Genomic DNA, 27942 nt, shown 5'->3' with positions numbered 1-27942 from the left:
TCTGGATTTTTTTTTTTTTTTGTAATCTAGCCCTCTAACTAACCAGGAATCGTCATCTATATTTTCCAGTAGCACAAACTTTCCATAATGTTTTGTGAAAAATGTTTAGTTTTGCAGACATTTTGCTAACAAACAAACTGAGAAATCATGCGTTTTCAAGCTGTCCTGCATATGAATTAATTAATAATATAAAGGGGTTTAAAAAAAAGAAAAAATCACTTTTTAGCAATTTAATGATGTATCCACTTTTAAGTTATATAAAAAAAAAAAAACCTAACCCTAACCAGAATAAGCGTTGTTGAAAATGGATGGATGGAAAAAAATATAGATATTGATATTGGCGGTACTGCCCTGTATCTACTTGATATTATATCGATCCCAGATCTTGCAGTATTGCACAACACTAGTGCACAACCTCCATTGTATCTGTACGTTATCATCCCTTCCCTTTTAATGCAGCTCACTTGGACTGGTAATCATAAAAGCCATTAACTTGGCCAGCATGTTTCTATGGCAACTCAACTGATTAAGCGCGGCCGCGGTTGATAGATGACACAAAAGCGCGCCATGTCACATCCAATTACGTCAAAGACTGGCGTACTTGCCATTACGCCACCACTCGCCGTGATAATCGATACGTATGGACGGTGCCCGGCGAGCGTTTCTCTTTTCCCTCCGTGTCGTGCCACAAGAGGCAGGTGGCGCGTAGACACCATTGAAAAGTTGCCCCTATTCAAGGCAAACTCCTCCAACGCTCCATTCATGCATAGCAAAACACCATCTGCTCCTGTTTTGCCCCCCAGCAATCGCAGCTGACCGAGAAAAAAAGAAAGAAGAAGAAGAAAAAAAAGAAATCCATGATAACAGCTGTTGTCAAACAAAAGGTGGCGGGGGTAGGAAAAGGTTAGAGATGAGCAATAATGACTCATTTACTCTGTATGCTCTATAAACATTTACTGTTGCGCCATAGGAGGGAAGCTTATAGGGGCTGTCTCAAGGTGATAATTCAATCTTTTTCATGGTGCACACACACAATTGTCGCGGTCCAATGAAAATTTGACTCCAATAAAAAAGACATAATAAATAATAAATGAAAATAAAGAAAATAATTTCAAGTGAAAATAAAAACAATTCTAACTATTATTTTTAAAAAAACTGTAAATGTACTGTACACATACACCATTCAAAAGGTTGCGATAACTTAGAAATGTCCCTATTCCTGAAAGACTAATGGAACATAAAAGTAATCAGAAATACAGTCCAGACATTGTTAATGTTGTTAAACACACACACACACACCCTATATATATACAGTATAACATGTTTTTTGTTTTAGAGCCATTAAGACTAGATGTAAAAGTATAAATAACTATAATTATATTATAAATATAATAAATTGCTAACCTTTCCCAAATGAGTCACACAATCCAAGTGTGATAACAACGATAATATGAATTTACAATACAATTAAGAAAATGTATATCCGCAAATATTTAATGAATGTATTTGAATTTAAAAGTAACTTATTAATTATAGTTATTCACTTTAATTTAACACAGTGGCATTCAGGCTTGAGGCTTTGTAGGCTCTGATTAGAATACATTAGGTCGCTAGACTTGCACACATTTGAATACATCATAATAGAAAAAGATATGCTGCATCTCAAATCCTTTTTTGAATTATCTGGTTATGATTAAAAATATTAAATATATTATAATATAATAATAAAATGGTTTTTTTCTGATACTGTGGCACTGCAATAAATAATATCTAACATGCCACGGCAATGAATGATTCTAATATCCAGATACTGTACATAATAAACTGCTTATAATATGGAGCTCCCTGACACTATGTAACTAAAAAAATGACAATTGAATCATAATCATGGTAATAGTAATTAACATCATCATATTTATGTGTAAATGTACACTTTTGTAAATGTACATTTTATTTTTATGATAATTTTGATAATTATATTTAATTCATACTGTAAACGGCGGCACGGTGGACGACTGGTTAGAGCGTCTGCCTCACAGTTCTGAGGACCCGGGTTCAATCCCCGGCCCCGCCTGTGTGGAGTTTGCATGTTCTCCCCCGTGTCTGTGTGGGTTTTCTCCGAGTACTCCGGTTTCCTCCCACATCCCAAAAACATGCATACTAGGTTAATTGATAAGTCTAAATTGCCCGTAGGTGTGAATGTGAGTGTGAATGGTTGTTTGTTTTTATGTGCCCTGAGATTGGCTGGCAACCAGTTCAGGGTGTACCCGATGGTAGCTGGGATAGGCTCTAGCGCGCCCGCAACCCTAGTGAGGAGAAGCGGCTCAGAAAATGGATGGATGGATCATACTCTAAATTGTATTCGATTTTAAGATAATGGAATGGAATAAATAAATAACGTTCATGCTGGAGCTGAGCCAAAACAGGTGAACGAGCAAACAACTTGCATGCCTGCAGACCAAAACCGAGTCGTAAAACCCCCCAAAACCAAACCATGTGGAAGTGTCATGGCGGCAGGAAGAGAAAACAAGCGATGATCTCACTTATCGGTATGATAAAGAAGAAGAGCCTCCATTTCACTGCATGCTCACACCATCTATAAATCTGCAAGCTCACATATGGTAGGGTGTTTGAACCTGTAAAACAAGACAAAACCTGACAAAAAAGCAATACATGCAAAATACCTTATGCTCTTTATTTACTACTGGGCATGCAGTATTGAAATATAGCGGCATATAATGCACTGTTGTGACTATTCCAGTGTACAGTGAAAATCTACGAGTAATTGACGGTCACTCTCCCCCAATTTTTTTCTTCTAATTGTTTTAAGTATGGTGTTTGATCCACCCAAAATTTCCAAGGACGTCCACTTCTATGCCTGTAACATTTTCCATAAACTGTACTTGTCAGAGTACTTTAAATGCACTGTACTTTTTACTTTTACTTGAGTATTTATGTGAAGAAGGATCGATACTTTTACTCTGTTACAATAATCGACATGCCATTCGCTACTTTTATTTATTCATTTGTGCGTGTGCGCGTCTATTTTCAGACTCCATCTTCAACTTCCGCATAGGACGCCCGTCGCGCCAATCCAACGTGATCACTCATGTCATTTGACTCCAATTCACCAATCAGATGACACAAGGCGGTCACATGACCACGCACGTAGCCTTCGCGAGCCAATCAAAGTGACTCATTTGGGGGGGGAACGGCCGCGTCTTATTTTACAAACTCGAAAAAACAACAGCTTTGTCATGGAGCTCTTAAATTTTGACTGTCCAAACTTGGATATTTCAGCCCACTTCTAACTTGAGAAAACAGTAAATTGCAGATGTTTCTATTGTTGTTTTGGCAGTAGATACGGCAAAATTAGCACTATCCCTCTGGTGTCGCACACGCACGTACGATCACTAATAAGCAGTGTTGCCACAGTTACCTTGAAAAAAGTAACTTAGTTACTTTACTGATTACTTTAAAAAAAAAGGAAATTTTTTGTTACTTTCAGCAGCTGTCAAGTGGCAGGAATATCACATATCCACAGTACAAAAAAAGGCATTAGCTTAACCGTACCCATTACTTGGTAATGTACGCCACACAAGTTACAGAATGATGTCATCAACATGAAAAAAATCACTTAAATATGAGTGTAGTTAAAGCCACGTTAAATGAGCAACTTAGAGCAGACTTGACATGCCAAATAGCCACCTAAATATAAACAAGCACACCATTCTCAGTACACTTCTTTAAAGACCCTTAACTGATAGATAGATAGATAGATAGATAGAGAGAGAGAGAGAGAGAGAGAGAGAGAGAGAGAGAGAGAGAGAGAGAGAGAGAGAGAGAGAGAGAGAGAGAGAGAGAGTTAGATAGATAGATAGATAGATAGATAGAGAGATAGATAGAGAGATAGAAGTCCAGTGTCCTGGTTATTATCTTGCCTCATGTTCCAAAGCAATACAGTTTGTTAATGATAAATATCTGTTGCCTAACGATAAATAGGATAGTATGCAAAACTCTTAAACTCTGGTTCTCGTGAACAAAAAATGTAACTATTGGTAGCTAAAGCAAAGTAACTGTAATCTGACTACGCTATTATAAAAAGTAAGGCATTCGATTACTTGTGACATCGCTGTACCACATTTTTTTGAGTAACGCGTTACTTTGTAACCGACTTACTTTGTAACTCGTTACTGGCATCACTGCTAATAATTCAATTCTTCATGAAGTCATTTAAGCAAATAAAGCAAATAATTTTTCTGTAGGGCCCAATGTATGTGTTGCTGTTTTTTTGGGAGTTAATAATTGAAATGGTGGCAGGTGTGTGTCGACTCCCATATCTTATTATTTCTTTTTGTTTTAATGATGTTCAAATAAATAATCAGAAATTACAAGTTACTTTTAGTATTTTTTTCCCATTAAGTACGTTCTTACTCTTAAGTAAATATTTGGATACTTTTTACTTTTACTTGAGTCATATTATTCTAAAGTAACAGCACTCTTACGTGAGTGCAATATTTGGCTACTCTACCCACCTCTGCTGTCTGTGACTCTTCCAGTCTCCAGTTCACTGCATCTCTGTTGGGACCTGCTGATGACACTAAGCTCACTGGCCACTTTCATCTGAAAACATCCTATTTGAAGCCTCATGATGGTCATCAATTGTTCAGAGTCGTCTTGATCTCATAATGTCAAAATGTGCACAGCTTGTTGAGAGGACTGTTTTCACACCAATTAGAATTGAAGCAGAAAATCTGTCAGTTGGTACATGGATGAAACGCCTGTTGAATATTTTGCTCTTTGTTAGAGAACAGCAAAGTGTGCAAAAAGTAATGAACCATCGAACAATTGTGAATGTGAATTGAGAAGCTTCAAATGAAGTTCACCTTTAAAGGTTATAGTGCATTTTAGGTTCATCCTGAAATTTTCTCCAGAAGCCGCATATCCCTTACTTTTTGAGAGTAGCGCACGTCTCTTTAACTTGTAATGCAAAAATGTCTTTCATTTGCATTGTTTCTAAGGGAATTGCAAAAAACGTTACTAGTTTGCCAGCGTGTTTTCCAGACATGCAAATATAATACGATGAGCGGGTTTGCCTAAGAAATTGCGAGCCGACACCAGCTCCAAATGCACATGAGCGGCTTGTTTCAGGGGGTCAGAGTGGACAGCTGCGCTGCGAGGCCTCAGAGCTACCGCGGATGCCTGGACAGTGTACAGTTGACGACACAAGACTCCTGCCACTCGCTATTAGAGAGAATTTGTCTGAGAAACCTCTTCCAGTCTGTTTTTTTTTTTTTTTTTTTTTTAAATCGGTTCACTGCCCAGCCTGCCTTCATTAGTTCTTCACTGGGTAGAACAAGTATGTTTCTGTCAAAAGCGTGAGGGAATTGAAGGGGGGTTGGGTTATAGTGCTCTATCCGTATTCAGCTCTCAGAGTGATCCATTGTTTGAGTCCTCTCTTTGTTCGGGGAGAGGGGGCCAACCAAAGGGTAGCTCGAGCTAGCGGCCTTCTTGTCTTGGAAGTCCACATACGTATCCTCATGTTTGTTATTACTATGTGGCTTTTTGACAGTACTTTCAAGCACTAAGCTTAAACCAATTGGCCGATTCATTTTTGAGTCAGGGTGGCTCTCAGGTCTGTTCGGTCACTCGGAAAGATTGTCAGTTGTCAGTTCGCAGAGGGTTCTCAATTTCCGGCAGCTCGCAGCAGCCTAAGCATATAAGGCACACTCAGTTACCAGGTAGTTTTTTGTTTAATAGTCTTATATTTAAGAAATACATTTCTTTTTCATTGAAATACATATTATAATTATGACTTTACTGCTGCGTTAGCATAGCTTAGTGATAGACTACAGTGTTTTCAGACTCCTGTACGAATCTGGGAAATCTCAGTGTAGGACAGGAATTCTCGGAACTTATAACCACATTTTCATTCATTCAAATGATAAAATACAAAAAAATACAAGCATGTAACAATAAGTTCGACAGTAAATCAGATTCTAAAATATGCACAAATGTGTATGTGTAAAATTAAAGTCAATATTTAACCTTTTATATACAACTTAGGTGGGCGTCTGGTTAGCACATTTGCCTCACAGTTCTGAGGAACCGGGTTCAAATCCGGCCTCGCTTGTGTGGAGTTTGCGTGTTCTCCCCGTGCCTGGGTGGGTTTTCTCCGGGCACTCCGGTTTCCTCCCACATCCCAAAAACATGCGTGGTAGGTTAATTGAAGACTCTAAATTGCCCATAGGTGTGAATGTGAGTACTAATAATATTAGTTACAGTAAAATTAAAGTAAATATTTAATCATTTCCAACAGGCGACATTTTTTTTTCTAGGAAAGTGGAACACTAACAGTTTGTCTTCTTTTTAGGAAACACAGACAAGTGCAACGGGAACAGTTTATTTTCTCAAACAATCCAACTAATGTACACAATAAAATCAATATTTAATAATATATATAATGGCTTGTATCTTTTCTTTTTTAAGAAAGTGGAAAATCAATAGTTTGTATTCGTTTTTGGAACTCGCCTCTTGTCCAAAGTCAGCTGGGACATACTAAACTCACCCATTTCCCTAATGAGAACAAATGCTATGAAAAATGGCCAAACTGGCATCAAGAAGATTGTAAGTAAGTAGTAATTACACCGTAGATTGCTACATTGTAAATGTGCAACATTTCCTCAGGCCCCCCCGCCACCGACTGTTTGCTCAATGATTCGTCCGTCTTCATTCGAGGGTGGGTGGCTGACGCTTGCTTTATTCATCACCCACGTTCTAATGTGCTAATTTGGTGTTCCCAATCAGAATTAGCGTCATCCATCAACATTGTTTTGACGAGCCACCAATAGCAACACCCCCAACCCGCCATCTAAGGGGGTCACTTGTTCACATGTCCTAAATCTCGGCTTCCGCTGTGCAAACGAGCTGGTTGCCATTGGTGATTAATGGAAATGCACATCTTCTCCTTCTCCTCTTTGGTTATTAACGGACCGTGTGTTTGTGATGAATGGAGTTTGTTCAAGAGAGGCCTCCGTTCACTTTTTTATCAGTTAATCTAAACGGTAAAATCGAATTATTTTAAATCATTTTGAAGGACAAAGCACTTATAGTCAAAGTCTTTAGTTGGCACCTTAACAAAACGCAAAAAAAAAAAAAGATAAAAAATAGTCAGATAGATTGCATGTTTTTTGTTCATTTTCAAAATATTCAACATCAGGTAGCAGGAGCCTCAAGAAGCCTCTTTACTTATTCCCTTTCAATTCATTGCATTGACGGTACACATTGGAATTACGAGATGCGATTGTGGCAATATTAAAAGTGGAATTTAGCTAATTTGGTTGGATGATGACAGACACTTGCAGTCATTTGAACCTTTCCTACGATGACAAGAGCAGAAGTGCTCGCAAAGGGAAGCATTTGGAAAATAAATGAAGACGCGGTCTCGTTGGAAAAGGTCAAGACACAGTTAGTGTGATGTGGCTTTGAAAAACACTTCATGTGACATCAAGATTTAAAACATATAGTTAAACCTCACATGAGTGAGTTATCATTTTACATGTTTCTCGTGTGATTAGACTTAAGTGGATTTCTTTCATTCAAAGTTGCCAGGTGGGTAGTGACCCTTTGCACTTGTTTTTTTTTGGGCTTTGCTAGCTTACGATTCGCTCACAGCTTGTTTACATGAAAGTATCATTGCCATCTGGTATAATAAGGGGGATATTTCCTTTTACATGATTTCCTATATAAAATGACATTGTTTTTGGGGGGGACAGGGTTGTTTGCCGAGGTTTGGGATGCACCAATTCAGTCGGGATATTTGAAGGAGGTGTGTGGCTTAAAAAAAAAGAGAAAAAAATTGACATAGATTGTCATGCACGAGTAATATTGTTTAATTTTATTCCAAAAATGTACCAAAAGGGCCACCCCCAGCTACAGTTCAAACTCTGACATGTGGTGGCACCAGTGCTGTGTTCATCCATGTTTATGTTTCAACTAGCTACTGTATGTGTATGTTGTCCAAAAATGTACGAAAAAAGCATTTCCCCCCCCTCCAGTTTTGTAAATAAATGCAATATGGAAGGAAAGGAAAACCCCCCAATTGTATGTTCCTAATGCAGCAACAGTAACATATTTGTTTTCTGTTTTCTTGTCTTTCAGTAGACTCTGTGCTGGTTCAACAATATTGTACCAGTCGATGGTAATGTTCCGGGGTAAGTATCCTGTGTCTTATTTGATTTTGTTGACATAAATTGCAAAACACCATTAATATTCTGTCATGCTATTCCATAAATGTGTTTGCAACCAAAAGACACCTCCCCCTCCCCCCACTTGCAGTTCAGTAAATAAAGGTCTTGTGCAAATGTAGTATAGTCTAGTATAGGGCAGTCAATTGATGTTCCTTCAGCTGTATGATTCGTAATACTGAAAAATACATAATGGTAAGTTTGTCTTTGTCACCCGGGAAGCTAATATATCGGACAAAATGGTAAACATTAATGGTGTCGGTCACCTGGCGCAAACAAACCACCGAGCAACTCCACAGTGAGTTCTAAAGATGATGGATGTGTGCAGAGTAGCAAATCTCCAGAGAAGGAAAGGTCACGGCAGCTATAAACCCACTGCCTCTGTTAAAACAAAAACAAAAAAACAAGATGGATTCCTTCAATTGTTGCCTGCTTTTTCCCCATTTTTCCTCCTCCTCCGTCACAAATAGTCACTCTCAGCTCCAATTGCGTATGCGCCAGATGAGTTTAAAGTTCTAGTTTTGCGAGTAATAAACATTGACATGACAATGAGCCCCGGGCAAGAACTCTAATGAGAAAATGAAATTAGTTTTTCAGCTGACTGATCAGAAACATTTCATACATTATAATCAAGCATTTATTTGATGTGATTTGTTTTTGTGTGTTTTTGCCATTAATATGTGCCGGTGGCTGTGTGTGTGTGTGTGTGTTGTGTGTGTGCGCAAATACATTATTCATGCATCTCTTTGCCATGCTACCTTCTTGTTATTGCTAGAACACGCTGCAGCTCATGACATTTTACAACCTTTTCTACGACAACTAGCTCACTCGCTATATGTGAGCTTTTATATGGCTTGTATTTTCTTGTTGTGTCAGCCAATTACAGCCAGCGACGTAAGGCAGTGATGGCTATGTCTACGACATGACAAAAAACATATAAGTCATATTACATGATGTCCAAAAAAGTATATGAATAGCCTGTGATAAGAAGATTGCTCTTTCCTCCGCTGCAAATCAGGTTGAGAACAATGCTTCTATAATGACTGACATTTAAGATCGCCCAATGACTGCACAAAAAGCAAGTGGGAAAATGACCAATCACAGAACAGTCAGACAGAAATGCGAGTGGAATGGAAAACAGAAAGAACTTTTCTAACTTGGAAGAACTTTTCTAACTTGCGCTGCAAATTGAGTTGCACCACAATTGTGACCGATCCCTAGCGCTGGTATCATGATTGGCATGTAAGATGTACAATATGCTCTTTACCGGTAACATGATGACAAGATATCAGATTACTTATGGCACAGCAAGAATGTGCAGATTTATTCCAAGACAATTTATTTTAACATTTTTCTCACTACGAGTCACCACACTACAAAATTGCTTCCATTCAGCTTCCCTAATTAATAAAAAAACGGAACAAAATGTCAAGTATTGCCTTCACAGTTTGATCATTTAATCTTGTAAGGCTTAATTGTTGCCTGGCCTTTGAAAAAGTCGTTTTTCTTTGTGCCGCCCCGAGTCTGAAGCATCATGTTCATTAGTGCTGCTTGTTGATGTTACTCATGTTTGGATAAGAGCTCAGATGACTGCAATCTGCCTCACATCTCCCTCCGCTAGCACAGAAAGAAGGAGAAATATTGCTTTTACGTAAGATCACTCACTTGATCAGTTCGAGAGAGCATTGGGTTTTATCATTTGGCCGGAAGGTGAGAGTTATTTAGCAGCTGTTTGATTACTAAAGACAAAGGAGATGGTTTAAAATCATATAATGTAAAAATGTTCACAAGCTTAACAATTCTGAAGTTAGAAGTGAACAGTCAAACTAAACCTAAAGGAGCCTGGCATAGGCGCAGTTTCTAACTGATATGCTAATTTAATAAGTTTACTGGTGGACATCGCTGACCATATAAGGCAGGGGTGTCAAACTAATTTTTGTCTCGGGCCCCACTGCCGTTATGATTTCCCTCAGAAGGCCATTACAACAGTGAAACCATATCAAGGTTTAATCACCAAATCATATCATTACCATTACACAACAAGAGGGATAACTAGTTTTGAAATCAGAAGACAAGGATAATAGTTTGTTCAAGTGTTGTTTAAGTTACTGAAGAACAAGGGTTTGCGGTACAGATTTGAGCAAAAATTACGGAAGTTGACGAGCATGATTTGCTTTCGCGGGCCACATAAAATGATGTGACGGGCCGCATCTGGCCCCCGGGCCTTGAGTTTGACATCGATCTAAGGGTACGTTCAGAAATTCAATTACACCCTGAACTGGTCGCCAGCCAATCGCAGGGCACATATAAACAAACAACCATTCGCACTCACTACGGGCAATTTAGAGTCTTCAATTAACCTCCTATGCATGGGATTTTTGGGATGTGGGAGGAGACTGGAGTGTCCGGAGAAAACCCACGCAGGTAACATGCAAACTCCACACAGGCGGGGCCAGCGATTGAACCCCAGTCCTCAGAACTGTGAGGCAGATGCTCTAACCAGTCGTCCACCGTGTTGCAAGTGAACAAATTGAATAAACAAATGAATAAAGAGCACACAAAAAACCCTAAATAAATGAAATAAAGCATTCAACAGATTCCATGAAATACAACTACAGTGTACATACAAAGGAGGTGAAGGCAACATGGTTGTTCTGCTACTTCACAAGCGCTCCATTTCTTGGAAGGTCATAACCTCTCTGGTAAAACCGAGTTTTGGCCAGGATGCTTTAATGATAAACAACACTCAACACTATTTTGAGATCTACCTGACATTCTACTGCAAAATGTTTGAGGTCAAGTCATGCTCTTTTTCATGAGGCTTTTACGGCAAAATAATTTAAAAAGTACTATTTTAAAGGGATGAAACAAGAGAATCTTGTTTGTAACACAAATGACACTCATGTCGTCATTGGACAGAATTCAATCATCATCTGAATGTGAAAAGCTGGATTTAATATTCCAATATAACAAACATAAAGCACAAGACATTGAGAGGGATATAGACCTGGAAAATAATTTTCTTGGTGACACTCAGTGTTTTTTTGAATACGACACAGAATCGCAATTCAATAGAATTTCAACAAAAGAAGATTCATTATCAATTAAGCACTTTAACAGCTGGAGCCTCAATGCGAACCTCTCAAAAGTAAGAAGTTGCTTTGTGGAGTCTAAATGAGTGGAGTCTAAATTCACTGCAATAGCAATATCTGAGACTTGGCTGAGTGAGGATGGGACAAACATGGTTGAAATTGAGGGCTATGAATTGTTTTCCATGAATAGAACTCAGTCCAACGGTGGTGGAGCAGCATTATTATATTTACAAGGGTTATACAAGTACATGTGTTAAACCCACGTCATTTTCAATGGATAACATGACAACCCATGATCCCCTACTTATTGTTCTTTTCCTTTGCTTACTGAATTTATTATGGATTATTTATTTTCGATGTCTTACAAGATCAGCATTGATTATTTATTTTCTTTCTTTGTTTTATGTTGACTTGAAACATAGCAGAAATTAATTTAAAAATTGCAGACCTTTTTATGCTGTGAGCGATGAATGCAATTGTAAGGGGTACAACTACTTGTCCCTTTTGAACATGATTGTTGTTAAGGATTTATTATATCTGTTTATATTCTTTCTTATATTTGTTTATATTCTTTTTTTTTTTTTTATTAATCCAATGAGTCTTTTTTTTTTTTGTCAAAATGCTAAAAAAAAAAAAAAAAGTATATTTGCACCAAACAATGTCAGGGATTGCACAAACATGATCATGACCCTTTTGTCTGATGCTGTGGGTCAGCAGAGACCTGCAGGCCGGCGGCTGGCACTCTGCACTGTGAGTTAAGTGAAGGAAGGGGAGGTGGAAGAGGCAAGTCTCGTGGGCGCCGCCGATCAGCGAGGGGGACAATTCTCACAAGAACTCAAATGAATGCCCATCAGATATCGAAACACTTTGATCCTAATTGGGATTGGCCCATAGTGTCACTCATCTGTATAAGATAACTGCTCATTTAGGTGAATTCCCTACTAGGAGTTTGTCTAAGTATGAATTCTGGCATACGCCTCAAAATGGCTGCTTCAAACTAAAATGGTTGACTTTTGTTCAAATTCGGGCATGGTTCCTTAAGACTTTTTCCTACACAATTTTGCATTGATCAGTGAAACTGGCGCACGGAAGGCTAATGTTGTTTTTTAACTTTCTAGAGTGCACTACTGTCCAAGTTTTGGGGGGGGTCATGTTCTATACGCCTAAAACACTGGACATACACTTTTACGAGGGTACAATACATTTAGCAAAATTTGTGAGCTTTTGGGCATGGTGATGCCACCAAAATGGTAAATCATTCGTCGGAATAATAATAATAATAATAATAATAACAGCAATTTCAAGAGTGCCTTTGCACTCCCTGCTGCTTAGGCCCTAATCATGACTAAAATTACTCAACTTACAGTAAATAACTTGAATCTGTGACCGTGTGAATGTATTTGCGTATCGTATCTTTCACACTTTTTAAAACACACACACGGTGCTTATTGTGTCAGCCCACACAGTCACAGCTTGTTCCCACAAAATGAGAATTTATTATTTTTTTTTTCATATCCCAGAATAGAAATGAATAGATTTGAGCCTTTTGGTCGAGAAATGGAAAGGTATGATGTGTGCTAGGGGGTGCAATGTAATAAAGTTCCCCTTATATTTCGCTTAAGAAAGATATTTGATGTCATTGTGCTCAAATACTGGCGTTATAGTCAGAGGTGGGTAGGAACACATGACATTTACTCAAGTAGCATTTTGGACAAATTAGAGTTGTTAGAGTAGTTTTAATGCATCACATTTTTTACTTTTACCTTGTTATTTATGTAAACAAGAAACAGTACTTTTACTCCATTACAGTGATCTACATGCCACTCGCTACTTTTCTTCTTCTTTTTTTTTTTTTTTTATCAATTATTGCAATCTATTTTTAGACTTTATCTTCCACTTTCGCATAGGGCGTGTTCATCGTGTTCAACAATCAAGCCACCTGACCACACACAAAGCCTTGGCGAGCCAATCAAATTGAGTCATATTGGGGTAAAAAGCCACCGGGTGACTTGGGTTTACATTAAAGACTTTGAAATACAACAGCTTTGTCATGCAGCTTGTCTTAAGTTGTGATCGTCCAAACTTGTATATTTCAGCCCACATTTGAGAAGAAACCTTGCGGTAAGTTACGTTTGGCTGTGCAACATTAGCTCTATTGTATGGTCATAAGCAACTGTAAAACAGTGCATGATTGATTCACTTAAGAGGATAGTCCTGGACATGGTTAAAAATTCATTTTTAAGGTCACTTTTTTTTTTTTTTTTCAAACTCGACTTTGTAAGGCTAGCTCAACCAACATATTACTGTCTGGCTTCTCAGCACGGAAAATGATTTTAGGGCACTTTTAGAGCAGCATGAATGAGCTAGCCTACACAGACAGCCAGGAGAAATGAAGTGGTCTGCTGCGTCTCCATCAGCATCTTCGGTGAGTACGATGTATTTTATTTAAGTTTTGACATTTTGTTATGAGATAACTTTTGATTGTGAACCGCTATATTGTAGTTCATACAATACAATGACTATAGAGGTTTGGAGTTGTTTGGAGGTGATGTATTGGAAGATAAAGTTAACTGTGTTTCTTGCTTTAGTAATAATGGCATTTATCCTCAAATATGAGGAATGCCTCTGTCTCTTCTTTTCTTTTCTTCTTCTTCTTTTTTTGTCCATCATTTTTGCAATGTGATGGTGTTATGAAGATGTGGATTAGGTCACTGTAGGCCCAGGTCCCAAACTCATTGCCTGTCACTGGTGAAACTTCGATTTACCGGATCCTGATTTAACGGATATTGGAAGTAATGGATTATCTGGACATTACCTATGTCCAAAAATAGTTTCCAGTTGTCACTTAAACCAGTGTTGACAAAGTCTGTTAGTTCCAGAATTGGCCGCTGTTGTTTACTGGCGCTGTAAGACTGGGACACACGTATTTCTGGATCACTGATATACATTATGACTAGATTAAAACCAACAGCCGAGTCTCCTGTGCCTACGTGGTGGCCATCTTGGATGTGGCAACATTCCATCAAAGGCAATCAATTGACATTTAACGGCCATGTTGAACGTGGCAATATTTCCAGACCATCCATTGACGTGGCGGCCATGATGGTAGGAGTTCTATCTATTGTCGCGTCGTGCTCCGCGCAGGGAGAGCGCACATGGCTGCGGTGTTAACTTCCAGAGGAATACGAAAAACAAGTCTCTGGAGTCTGGAACATGCTAATTCTGGCACAGTAGCAGGTCAAGCTGTTCTTCTATGGCAACGGATTTGGAAGTAGCGAGCACACTAATTCCTCGCGGCTCCTGAAAGTGACCATTTTTGACTTGCCAATGAGTACGTCATCATGAATGTCAACGTCAAGCACACCAATGAGGTAAGTTTGGATCAAATTTACAACTTTTCAAACGTTTTAAAGTTAAAAAAAAATATTTATTTACAATAACTTTGTGCTTTATTGGGCATTTTAGGGAATGAAAAAAATTAAAAAACAATAATTTTGTATTTTACAGAAATATGGGTGCATATGGCCACAAAAAAGTGTTTCAATATAACAAACAATCGGCAATAACGGATGATCCCCCGCAACTATTAGTCTGTTAAAACACTGCGGGCAAGCCAGTCTTCACTCGTAAAGTAGCAGTCAAGCCAGCCGCCCCTAATTTTGTTCATACCAGGCATTACGGTAATAGGTCGCCAAATCGCGGCGAAGCCATCTTCAAAATAAAAGCTTCCCAATAATACTGACGTCAGTGCTCTTCGGTTTAAGAATGCAACCAGCAAAGTTAATTTGATTCTTGAAATACATTACATACATACATACATTAAAAATGTCCTTTATTTGATATCTTCTATCTATCGAACCTGTTCTACCTACTGAGCCAAAGCCCAGTTCTCCAACAAAAGAGGTCCCATCCAAATCTGATGTGGCATTTCAAAATAAAAGTCCACTGAAATTGGTATATTTCACTGTCATTACCACGGATTTAAAAAAATCATTAAAAAAAAAATCTGTGAGTTATTGCAACACCAGTCCAGTTCTGGGGGACACTACACCACCCTAGGTATCCAACAAAAGTGGTCCCACCCAAATCTCAAAACCAGAGTTTTTGCTTCAGGGACCACCAAAGCTGCATTCCGCTTGGCCAGCCGGTACCCATCAGCTGCCTCAGGAGTCCCACAGGCCAAAAAGGCCCGATAGGACTCCTTCTTCAGCTTGACGGCATCCCTCACCGTTGGTGTCCACCAACGGGTTCGGGGATTGCCATCACAGCAGGCAACGACCACCTTACGGCCACAGCTCCGATCGGTCGCTTCAGCAATGGAGGCGCGAAACATGGTCCACTCGGACTCGATTTCTCCCGCCTCCCCCGGACGGAACATGAGCAAAGTTCTGTCGTAGGTGGGAGTTGAAACTCTTTCTGACAGGGGATTCTGCCAGACGTTCCCAGCAGACCCTCACAATACGTTTGGGCCTGCCACGTCGGATTGGCATCTTCCCCCACCATCGGAGCCAACTCACCACCAGGTGGTGATCAGTTGACGGCTCTGCCTCTCTCTTCACCAGAGTGTCCAAGACATGCGGCCGCAAGTCCGATGACACGACCACAAAGTCGATCATCGAACTGCGACCTCGGGTGTCCTGGTGCCAAGTGCACGTGTGCACCCTTTTACTTGAACATGGTGTTCGTTGTGGACAATCCGTGATGAGCACAGAAGTCCAGTAACAGAACACCGCTCGGGTTATGCTTGGGGGGGCCGTTTCTCCCAATCACGCCCTTCCAGGTCTCAGTGTCATTGCCCACGTGAGCATTGAAGTCCCCCAGCAGAACAAAGGAGTCCCCAGCAGGAGCGCTCTCCAGCCCCCCCTCCAAGGACTCCAAAAAGGGTGGGTACTCTGAACTGCTGTTTGGTGCATAGGCACAAACAACAGTCAGGACACTTCCCCCCCACCCGAAGGCGGAGGGAGGCTACCCTCTCGTCCGCAGAGGTGAACCCCAACGTACAGGCGCCCAGCCAGGGGGCAATAAGTATACCCACACCTGCTCGGCGCCTCTCACCGTTGGCAACACCAGAGTGGAAGAGAGTCCAACCCCTCTCGAGAGGACTGGTACCAGAGCTCAAGCCGTGTGTGGAGGCGAGCCCGACTATATCTTTTTTTAATGAATATTTTAAATCAGTGGGAGTGATAGTGAAATATACCAATTTCAGGGGACATTTATTTTGAAATGCCAAATCAGATTTGGATGGGACCTCTTTCGTTGGAGACCTGGGGAGGTGTAGTGTCCCCCAGACCTGGACTGGTGTTGCGATAACTCAGATTTTTTTTTAATGACTATTTTAAATCAGTGGTAGTGATAGTGAAATATACCAATTTCAGGGGACTTTTATTTTGAAATGCCACATCAGATTTGGATGGGTCCTCTTTTGTTGGAGACCTAGGGTGGTGTAGTGTCCCCCAGAACTGGACTGGTGTTGCAATAGCTCACAGATTTTTTTAAATGATTTTTTTAAATCCGTGGTAATGACAGTGAAATATACCAATTTCAGTGGACTTTTATTTTGAAATGCCACATCAGATTTGGATGGGACCTCTTATGTTGGAGACCTGGGGAGGTGCAGTGTCCCCCAGAAACTGGACCGGTGTTGCGATATCTCATTAAAAATATTTAACAGATTTTTTTCAGTCAGGGGTAATGACAGCAAAATTGCAGTTTTCAGAGATTTTTATTTTGAAATACAATATCAGATCTTCATCAAACCTCTTTTCATGGAGTCCTTGGTGGTCTGTCACACAGATCTGGACTTTTCTTGCGATACCAATGGGATTATGTTGGGGTGGCTTTGGCTCAGTAGGTAGAACAGGTTCGAATCCCTGCTACGACTGTCCGCATGTCGAAGTGTCCCTAGGCAAGACACTGAACCCTAATTTGCTCCCAGTGGGCCTGGCAGTGCCTTGCATGGCAGCAGTCGCCCATTGGTTTATGAATGTGTGTGTGAATGTGAGGCTTTGTAAAGTGCTTTGGGCACTGTGATGATGTAGATAAAGTGCTATATAAGTGCATTACCATTTATTTTTCCGAAGATATCAAATAAAGGAATTTTTTAATATATCTCAAGATTCAAATGAACTTTGCTGGTTGCATTCCTTAACCGAAGAGTACTGACGTCCGTATTATTGGTAAGCTTTTATTTTGAAGGTGCCTTCGCCACAAGTTGGCGACTTGTTACCGTAATGCGTAGTATGAACAAAATTAGGGGCGGCTGGCTTGACTGCTACTTTACGAGGGGAGGCTGGTTTGACCGCAGTGTTAAAACAAGGTTCCACTGTACTTGAATTTTTGGCAGTTATTAGTCAAAAGGTAATAATTGTTTCTAAGAAAAAAAGTATGAATTTATATTTTTTCAGAGTTTTCATGCCAACATGTCTTTAACTTTATGTGTCCCAAATGAAATTTCATGATTTGCAACATGTTTTGTGCAGATGCTAAATCGATTTTTGGATATATAAGATTCAGCAAAATAGGTGGTGTTATTTCTGAGGACTGTATGAATTTGTGAAAGTGTCAGAACAATTGCATGACTTTACCATTATTTTGAATGTATGAAGTGTAATGGGTTTAATGAGTAGTTCGGATCATTAATTGACTTGGATACGCATAGTTTGAAGGGCAACATTTAAAACTGTGCAACTCACCCCATTTTTTTATGAAGCTGTTTATATCGTTACCGTTATGCAGTTTTATCTTCATGTTATGCAAGAAGTGTGTTTCAGTGGGCCACCCCCATTTGCTCTGTCAGGTTCTGGACACGTGAATACAATTGTTGTTACCTCTGTGTTAATAAAAGAAAAACCCACACTGGTCACAGAAATAACTTGAATCGAACAAAAGTAATAATAAACAAAAATGTCATGAAAATTAACCAATGAAAATCAGACATTGCTTTAGAATTATGGGTCAACAGAATTGTTTTAAAACGCAAACTCGTGAAACATCTTGAAAGTATCACATATTGGCAGTAAATTGCATATATGAAATGTATGTAATAATATAAGGAATTGGTCGCTACTTTGCAGATTTCATTTATTGAGGGGGTTTTCTGGAATGTAACCCTGCGATAAATGAGGGTTTACTGTATTTCTAGCCATTGGTTGAACTCAGCTTCAGTTTAAGCTATAATTTCCTTTTGAGGCCTCTAATGTCCATGCTTTTAGCGTGGGGAAAGCTGATTTATTCTTGTAATTGGCATACTATTTCATAAAAAATAATTGGTTCATTTGAGCTAGTTGAAGGATGACAGGAAAACACATCCCTTTCAAGAAGATCCATTGTGTTCTTCAGGGACTAATCTACAAGGCTGTCCTATTTATTGTGTGTGTGCTCACATGCACGAACATGGATTTGCTTGTCTCACTTGTCATGGCTATGAAAGAAGAAGGGGATGATTAATGATGCAAGTTCCTCTTTAAAGTGCCCTTATGGGGCATCATTCAGCGTGGCTTTGACTGCCAGCCAACAACATCACCGTCGTTTTTACTCGGTCTGTACAGAAGATTAAATTCTCTCTTTTCTTCTCATGTGAAGAACATTTGGAAATTTCATGACTGCTTTTTCATAAGCTATTGTTGTGCAGTTGTTTGACAGCCAGGCAAAATATTCCTTTTAAATAGCTATTCTAATGCATTTTTGTACTCAGATTCAAAATATGCAGTGTCCATCAAATACAACCGGCACCCAGGGTGAGTTGTATGCCACAGCTGCCCTAAATGCACAGAAGCATTGGCAATTAGCAAAATCGTTTTTTTCTGAATTGGTTAATACACAAGTATGTAGAAGCTCTTTGACCCAAATGATATTTGCATTCTAAAATATCAGAATTGTTAGCCATGAATTTTCAAATCTACGTTTTAAAAAAAAAAAAAACATTTTGAAAAACGTTTTATCACTTTTTTACTGTGTCAGTTAGTTACGTACTGAATCGGTTAGTCAGTTGGTCAGTAAGTCAATTAGTTGCTCATTCAGCTATTCAGAATGTCCATCCATCTGTTTATGCGGTCAAGTAGTTACTCAGTCAGTTAGTTTGCCTGTCAGTTAGCCAGTTAATTAATTATAAAGTTAGGCATATTGTTCCACAGTCAATTAGTAAATCAGTCAATTAATTCAGGTAGTCAGTTACTTATTTACTTTCCTCCCTAATCGGTTAGCCAGTTGGTCAGGCTGTTAGTTGGTTTGTCCGTCAATCAGCAAGTTAGTTGATTAAAAAGTCAGTCAGTTTGTCTTGCAGTAACCACCTCCAACTACCGGAGACAAATTTCTTGTGTGTTTTTTGGACATACTTGGCAAATAAAGATGATTCTGATTCTGAAACTAGTTAGTCAGTCGTTCAGTTAGTTTTTCCCATCATTTAGCGAGTTAGTTAACGACAAAATCAGTCAGTTTGTTATGCTGTCATTTACTGTAGTCAGTCAGTCAGTCAGTTTCTAACTTAAATAGTAAGTGGTAGAGGACTCTGCATCTTTATGCACAATTGTCAAAAAAATAAAATAAAAATAATGTACCGGCATTACCAGATAACTAGCAACCCTTTACTGCTCAGTTTTTTTTTTTTGTCAATGTCTTTCTGTCTCCAAAGTGTTCTGTAAATTGACTGTCTGTTGTCGTACTAGAGCGGCTCCAACTACCGGAGACAAATTCCTTGTGTGTTTTTTGGACATACTTGGCAAATAAAGATGATTCTGATTCTGAAGTCAGTTAGTCTATCAGTTAGTTACCCAGTCAGTTTGTCCCTCAGTCTGCAAGTTGGTTCGTTACAGTCAGTCTGTTTGTCAATCAGTCAATCAATCATTAACATTTGCAGTCAATCAGTTAGTTAGTTTGCTATTTAGTCAGTATATTAGTTACTGTATTTTGTCAGTCAGTCAGTTAGTTAGTTGGGTACCCAGATCTAGAGATCTGGATTAAGGTGCTCAAAGAATTAATTTAATCTTTTAGCCGTTACAGTAACCTTGCATCAGGGGCCAAGTGGGACAGTAACCCACCAGATGATGCTTCAGTGAAAGTGGCAGTTAGGACCTACTTTCAATGTCCATTACCGCCACCTACAGGACTGGGGTGGGACCATATTACCTACTCTGTCATAATTCTTCAATTTCAACAACTCATTCGTGCGTGTTTTGGATTGTTCGGCCAAGGTGGAGGTCTGTTCCATTCTGTTTTATAGATGCAACACTTGAACAGTTTGTTATTTTCACTCTTATTTCGGAGTCATAGTTGTTGCCTGAGCATCAGGTGAAGAATTAAATCTCCTTCCTTTGCCTCATCTTTATTTGTGGTTGTGTTTTTTGCTGGCTGAGAGGCTCATTTCTCCCCTCCACAGTGTTCCATCATGAGTAAGCGTCCTCTCTCGGGAGTTGATGTTTATCCTTGGATCTCAAATTCCAACCTTCCCAAACAGGGCATGGCTTACCTGGAAGAGTACAGATGCCTTCTTTATTCCCGCAGCTCCGATCTCACAGGACTTCTATATACACGCCACTGAAGCAGCTTGAAGAGATTGCAGGGTTGTTTTTTTTTTCTGCAGGGAGAGGTGTTGAGATGCTGTTTGCATCTTAATAACATGCCCACTTTATCCTCTCTACTGTATCCAATTGATTCCATTGATTTCTTGTTGACTGCTTTAAATTAGGGGATGGCTTTGTAGACTACATGTGCTTGGCTGGAGGCCCAATTTGTCTCTCTTTGAATGTGTAAAGGTTTGCTTTAAAACTGTAATACAAGTTTCTGTTCACAACGGTTGACAAAAAAAGCAGTAAAACGTGTACACCATTTTTGTTAATGTAGCCATATTGTACTGAGGACAGCAACGCGTGTATCACTTTCCTACATCGCAATAAGAAAAGCACTATATACCTTAGTGTATCCAATTCACTTTAATAGAGTTCTTGTTCACTACTTTAAATCGGCTTTGTACACTAAACGTGTTTCTCTTGTGTCTGTGCACGTGTGAACGTGTTTAAAGGTGTGCTTTTGAAAAGAAAGGCAAGCAGATGATGTCATGCAGTTTAATGATCAATCCAAACACATTACACATAAGCATGACTAACTGTCACTGTGGTTGGGGGGGTGGGGGTGCAGTAAATTCTTCAGTCTTTTGTGTGCTTTTTATTGACTGAAATGTGTCACTGTAGCACACAAAGCTTTTGGGGCAAACACAAAGCCAACAAAGGGGCAGGTGCAACTTCTTCCCCTCATTCAAAGGTGACACGATGTGCTGGTATAAAATCATTTTGTCTTATTGAAGGTGACTCGCTGAGCGGTAGGCCGGCGCCCTAGGAACTTCTACTGACCAGCTGCCACTGATAGATCGATAGCTAAATGGCTAGGAACTGTATATTGATACATGGCTTTGTAGGAGCCAATATGATAGCCTCGAACATAGCTAGCCAGTTAGCCACACAGACACTGCATTCGTCCCGGGAGTGAAATGAAATAACTTGCGCACTTAACTCTGCGAACTTACTTTGCCAATTTGGAACAGCGGAAGCGTTGCTAAATTGTAATTTCTAGTTTGTGATCATTGCGACAACTCATTTCCTAAAATAATGTGAGCTTGTTCTGGGTTAAGACGGATCGCAGCTGAACGACTCAATTAAGCGACTCGACTTTCTCCTACAACACAGCTGGTTGGCCCTGAAAAGAACAAGAGGCAACAAGTCAGTAAGTGTGGTTATGACTCTTCATCCATTATTGACGGTGCGCGGCTGCCTTTGTGTGGACCCACGCTAAGGCTGGATCTTCCCCACTTGTTTTGTTAAAAATGCAGCAGGTGGCTTGCATCCCTGGTCTATTTTTTGATTGTTGGTTGTGAACTTGAACCCTATTTTGGCACAGCAGTGGATTCCCAGGAGACTCAGAAGATGAGCTTCAGGTTTCTGTGTTCTGATCTGGTTGCTTGTTTGTAGTTGGAAAACTCAAACCTTTTTAGCCATACACACTCCATCTCCAATGCAAACGTCATCCAAAAAGTCTGCAAACCTTTGATTGCAGATTTTTATATTGCACGTTCTTTAATCTTCAACATCACAACACAGTTGGTACACGCCCTGTCCCCTGCACACAACCTCAGGAAGTCAGAAACGCTTTTATTTCAGATTTTTTTTAAGTCACGCATTAGCTTTAACATCACATTTGTGCACCCCCTGTTCCCTTCACACCTCCCCAAAAAGACAGAAAAAGGATTTATTGAGAATTCTTCAAACGACTCACCAACGCCAGTGTAGGCCCTCCTTACCCCTCCACACCCCAGGAAAAATCAAAAAGGTTTTGTTTTTATTCCACATAACAGCAGTTTGAGCACCCCCCAAACTCTTTAAAGATGTAATTTGCAAACTTTTTTTTAGCCACACATGGCTTTCAACATACCATCAGTGTGAGAAAATCTTTTATTGCAGGCACACTCAAAAAAGAAAAAAAAGTCAGAAATGCTATAATGGCAAATTTGGGGGACTGCAGCTGTTTCACAATGCAAGTCAACTCTCAAGTTCTATAACACTTTGCAGCTTGGTATCACAGATTTTTTTTTTCACTTGACAAGCAAAATCACCTCATTTACTTCAAGTATGCTTGTTACGGCGCTGCCCAGGTTCCGCCTTAACAGCTGCAGTAAAAATGCAAACATCTGGTCATTCAGGATTTATTCTGGAAGCCTTTAAGATCTTTGGCAGGTAGCTAAATTACAGGTTTGCCTGAGAAACTTTTAAATTTAAATATACTGCGCAGTACACGTCGCACCACCTTTATTTTCTATACAATAAGTAATTCTACGGCCGGGATAAGCCTCTTTGCCTCTAAATGTGTCACTGAATGGCCGTTGTAAAGGTTGCATTATTTATCACTGTGAGGGCATTTGCACATTTCTACAGTACTGCTGGGAAAATATTGTTTTCTATAATGGAGGACTAAGCCATTCTACTCGCCGCGTGAATTTGCAGCATTCATTCTGGTTGGCGTGTACATTCCGCCTCAAGCTTACACAAATGCCGCACTGCTAACGCTCTCCAAACAAGTAAACAAAATAAAAAAAAACCCCACCCGGACTCACCCCTCATTATTCTCGGGGACTTTAACAAAGCTAAACTCAACCATGAACTCCCTAAATACAAGCAGCACATCGACTGTCCTACCAGGGAAAATAACATTTTGGACCACTGCTATACTATGCTAAAAAACGCATACCGTGCCAAACCTCGAGCAGCACTGGGCTCCTCTGATCACTGCTTAATTCACTTAATACCGACATATAGGCAAGAACGTAAATGCGCGGAGCCTATGGTGAAAACAGTGAAAAAGTGGACCAATAAAGCAAAGATGGAACTTCAAAGCTGCTAGCCAATGACTTGAACACCTTCTACTGCAGATTTGAAAAGGACACTTTCACACCCCACACCCACCCAGCCACACCACCGACCACTATCACACCACCGACTTCTGCGTTAACCATCCGCGAACAAAATGTGAGACGCATCTTCAAACAACAAAAGATTAACAAAGCGGGAGGCCCAGACAATGTGTCCCCATCCGGCCTCAAAGTCTGCGCTGACCAGCTCGCTCCAGTCTACACACAGATCTTCAATAGATCTCTGGAACTGTGCGAAGTACTATCCTGTTTCAAACGCTCCACCATCATTCCAGTCCCCTAGAAACCTACAATCTCGGGTCTAAATGACTACAGGCCTGTCTCCTTGACATCCTTCGCCACAGCTTGGTTGATAGTTACACTAATTAATCAAAAACTTCACTCAACATGCAAACTCATATGTAAATCAGAAACATAACATAAACTAATTTCGCTGTAATCCTGGCTAGAAACCATAACTTTGCTTTTTGAAACCCTAAACCAGGACGAAAGCTTAAGGCTGGGTAAAAACCCTAACTTGAAAGCACAGGTAGAGACAAACATTCATTTGAAAGCTTGTCAGTAATGTCTCATATGAAACCCTCGTCTTTGCTTAAAACTGTTATTTGAAACGCTTGAAACTCTAACTCTGGTTTGAAACACAAACTTGAAACCCCAAACCAGGTTTGAAACTTTTACCCCAGCTTGAAACCTTAAGCCTGGCTTGAAACTAATTGAAGTCTGTACCTTTTCTTAAAAATTTACCGGTACATTTTTAATCTTAATCCTTTTTTAAAACCCTAATTTGAGACAAACCTTAACTCGAAACCCTAATCCAGGCATTAAACCCTAATTAGAAACTCCCTTTGCTGAAAACCCTAACCCAGGCTTGAAACCCTGATTTAAAACTGAAACCTTTTCACTTTAAGCGCTAACCCATGCTTGAAACTAACCTTAACCTTTGCTTGCCTGAAACTGTAATTTTCATGCCAAACTCAGATTATTCAAAACTTGAAGCCCTAATTTGATATGATCATTAACTTGAAACTCTAATTCGATCTTTAAACCTTGATTTGAAAAGACTGACCTTTGCTTGAAACCCTAATTAGAAATAAACCTTATCTTGAATGCCGCAATCCAGTTGAACCCCTTATTTGAACCCACAACCCTTGGTTGAAACCTACCTGTTCTATTATATACAGTATATTCTCTTGTTTTATGTAGCTAAATAAGGTGACCAGGATATTAGAAACAATATAATGCAAGGCAGTTGTACACCACTGCAAACTACAACCACAATAATGTGTTGTCAAATAAATGCCGTTTGACACTGATAGAGTCAATCAAAACTGAGCGTTATCATCTTTTGTAAAGGCAGAATTTTACATCCAGCTCTTCTTATTATGACTATATGATTAGATTGTGCTGCAGTGCAGATGAATGTCGCTGTCAAGTGTGGTAAAAGTGTCTCCATTCTAGCCAGGGCTACTTTTCTACAGCCTGCAGTCATCATTCCTCCATTTTTATGGTCCACGCATACACTGAAATTCATGACCTCATCATAATGCAGGAATTGATTTGACATGCTACGATTTCCTTTTTTTTTTTTTTTCCTCTCCACTTCCCAAACCCATTTTGATTTTTTTTATCTTCATGCCAGTGAGAATATGATGTGCACCTTCCCATTCCATTTGATGTTTAGAAATCACATTTGATGGTGCTCGCAGAATATAAGCTGCTGGTTCCACATGAAACAATATTGTTCAGCCATGACTGCAGAACTGTGTGTTTTAAAGTGTCACTCTGTCTGCACGCCATAAAAAAATGACAGCCAGATAATAAACCGAGATGACTCTGGCGTTAATTGAGTGTGTGATGTTGTCAGGAGATGACAGGTTGGGGTTATTTGATAGGTGGCTTTTGCAAATGGAAGTGAAAGGTGTCATTAATCCGCTCATCTGTATGCTGTGCGGCGTCAGGACGAAGGTAGCGGGGGAAATTGTTCGTCATCCTCGGTGGCTGTTAATTGTTTTCCTGATGAGTTCGGCGTGGGAATCTGTCTATTTACCCAAATGTTAACAAGGACAGCGGTGACCCACTTTATGCCCCCCCCTCCCCCCGGCCTCCTCCTCCTTCTCACCCTGCATTCTGAATGAAGGATGAGAAGAATCCCTTTGAGCTCCATGAAGAAAGAGCATTATAGGACTTTAAGCAGTTTAAGCATGTTTTTATTTCTGATAAGACTGCTTTTTTAAAAAAATGTAAAAACAAACAACAAGTTCAAGAAAATATGCATTTCTCCACAATTTAAAACAGTTCCCAGGTTTCTTAAAAAGGGACAAATGATACAAAAAATGACTAAGTGCTTTTTTACAGATCCAAGTTTAAACAAACACAATTGTGAAAAAAACCCGCATGTTTCCTCTCAAGTCTACAGGTCCCACATCATTTTATGTGGCCGGCCAAAGCAAATCATGTGAAGCTTCCAAAAGTTTCCCGCTAAAATTGATACAAAAATTGCAAAAGGGTTTCACTTTTGACGTTGAGGGATTGCAAAAGTTGCTTGGTACCAAACCCCTTTTTAGTTAAACTATTTTGCTTGACCTGGCATTTCAAAACCAGTTATCCATCAATTTGTTGTGTATATGTAGTCATATGATGAGGCAATTATTCATTGACAACGAATAGTGAAAGAATGCATGGAGGTTAATAGAGGCCCCCTCCCCCCAAAAGATAATACCGTACTGTAATTGCCTATGGATGCCACAAGATGGTGGCAAAGGACTACTATTGTCTAAATTAAGCTCTCAACTGACTTCAACAGTTTCTTGGCACCAAGATGACACCAGATGGCACCAAAACTGTTACTGCTTTGGCCTGAGCACAAAAACAGCAAATAGGTGAGTTTTCAGTGAATAATAGATGATCCCCCAAAAATCTGGGGGAAAATGCATTTCTTTAAGGGAAACTCTAAGTACATTGCCCGCAACACAAATGAGTTGGACACTCCTGGTTTATAGTTGTACTTTTTGTAACATACTAATTGCAAGAAAAACAATTCTCAATGGGGGATGTTGATAATATTTTTGTACGTGTGCATTAGGGGTTGAACCGATGAGACGACGAGTTGACTTTACTACTCCACATTGACATTTAAAGTTGAGTAATCACTAATTACGTGTTTTTGGCATCTTGTCTTCCGATTGCCCAAATTATACAGGAGTTACGACTCGCCTGTCTGCTGCCCTCGCAGGACTATAACACTCTTTAGAGCAGCGAAATGTCCGCTCGACATAGTCTTCATATGTATGCGCCAGTACGAACATAAGCTGGTTGTGGCACCGGCAGGACCAATCGGAGCAAGGGCAGCGTCATGAAGTGAATCTCCATCTTTGTAACCAACATTTTATGTCCAATAATGCGTGGACAGCAACGGTGCGATTACGAGAACTTCATTTGTATCACAACACGCACTCACCAACATCACACAACACATGTCACAGGACGGCATACGGCCATACAAGTGTGTGGAAATATTTTGCCAAAAAATAAGCCCAGTAGCATGGTGAAAAATATATAAGTCTATCAAATGCAATAAAAAGTACAATTGAAATGGAAATTGTCAAAAAGAGAAATGCTTGATTTTTTTTTTTTTTTTTTTTTTTCTTCTTCTTCTTCTTTCTTTTTTTTTGGGAGCCGTCTTACAACATGCTATGCTATGAAGACAAGATGAGACCAGCCAGCTCGTTGAAGAGAAACATGTCCAGAACTCCCACTAATTAAAACAACTGCAGTACATTCTCCGTAATAGTGAGTTGTATTTGTAATTGTTTTTTTTTTTTTTTTCCAATGTCTGTCTGTCTATATATGTCGCTATGTGAAACCTGTCCGTGGCGCAAAAAAGGTCGACTTCAACTCGACTAACATTATAGTCAACTACAAAAATCTTTAGTCATTCAACACCTAGTGTGCATGTCTTGTTTTTATATGGAATTAACATACACAGAAAAATCCACAACAGTAACGGAGGACAACTCCTGAAAGTCATTTCTCCGCAGTGAGCCACGCTGTCACCTTGAAGCGCTTAACACAAACACGGCGGTAACCTGAAATTATCTGCAAATACCACACCAAATACACAGTACATTGTTTTATTCCTGAGCATGCAATCACACACAAACGCATTACTTTTATCACGTGTGTTGTTTCAGCT

The 27942-nt window shown here is 39.6% G+C and overlaps 1 long non-coding RNA gene across 1 annotated transcript; it reads left to right on the top strand.

The window, feature by feature from the left end:
* Positions 1–14426: 14426 nt before the first annotated feature.
* LOC133466129 (uncharacterized) lies at positions 14427–27316 on the top strand. The gene is made up of 3 exons (XR_009784852.1): positions 14427–14709; positions 26554–26629; positions 26833–27316. It is a non-coding gene; the product is annotated as an uncharacterized LOC133466129 (long non-coding RNA).
* The last annotated feature ends 626 nt before the right edge of the window (positions 27317–27942 follow it).

Source organism: Phyllopteryx taeniolatus, chromosome 2, assembly GCF_024500385.1.
Source record: "Phyllopteryx taeniolatus isolate TA_2022b chromosome 2, UOR_Ptae_1.2, whole genome shotgun sequence".
In the NCBI taxonomy this organism is placed as follows: domain Eukaryota; kingdom Metazoa; phylum Chordata; class Actinopteri; order Syngnathiformes; family Syngnathidae; genus Phyllopteryx; species Phyllopteryx taeniolatus.
Note: the sequence above shows the minus strand (reverse complement) of the source record. Positions and strands in the feature narration are given on the sequence as shown.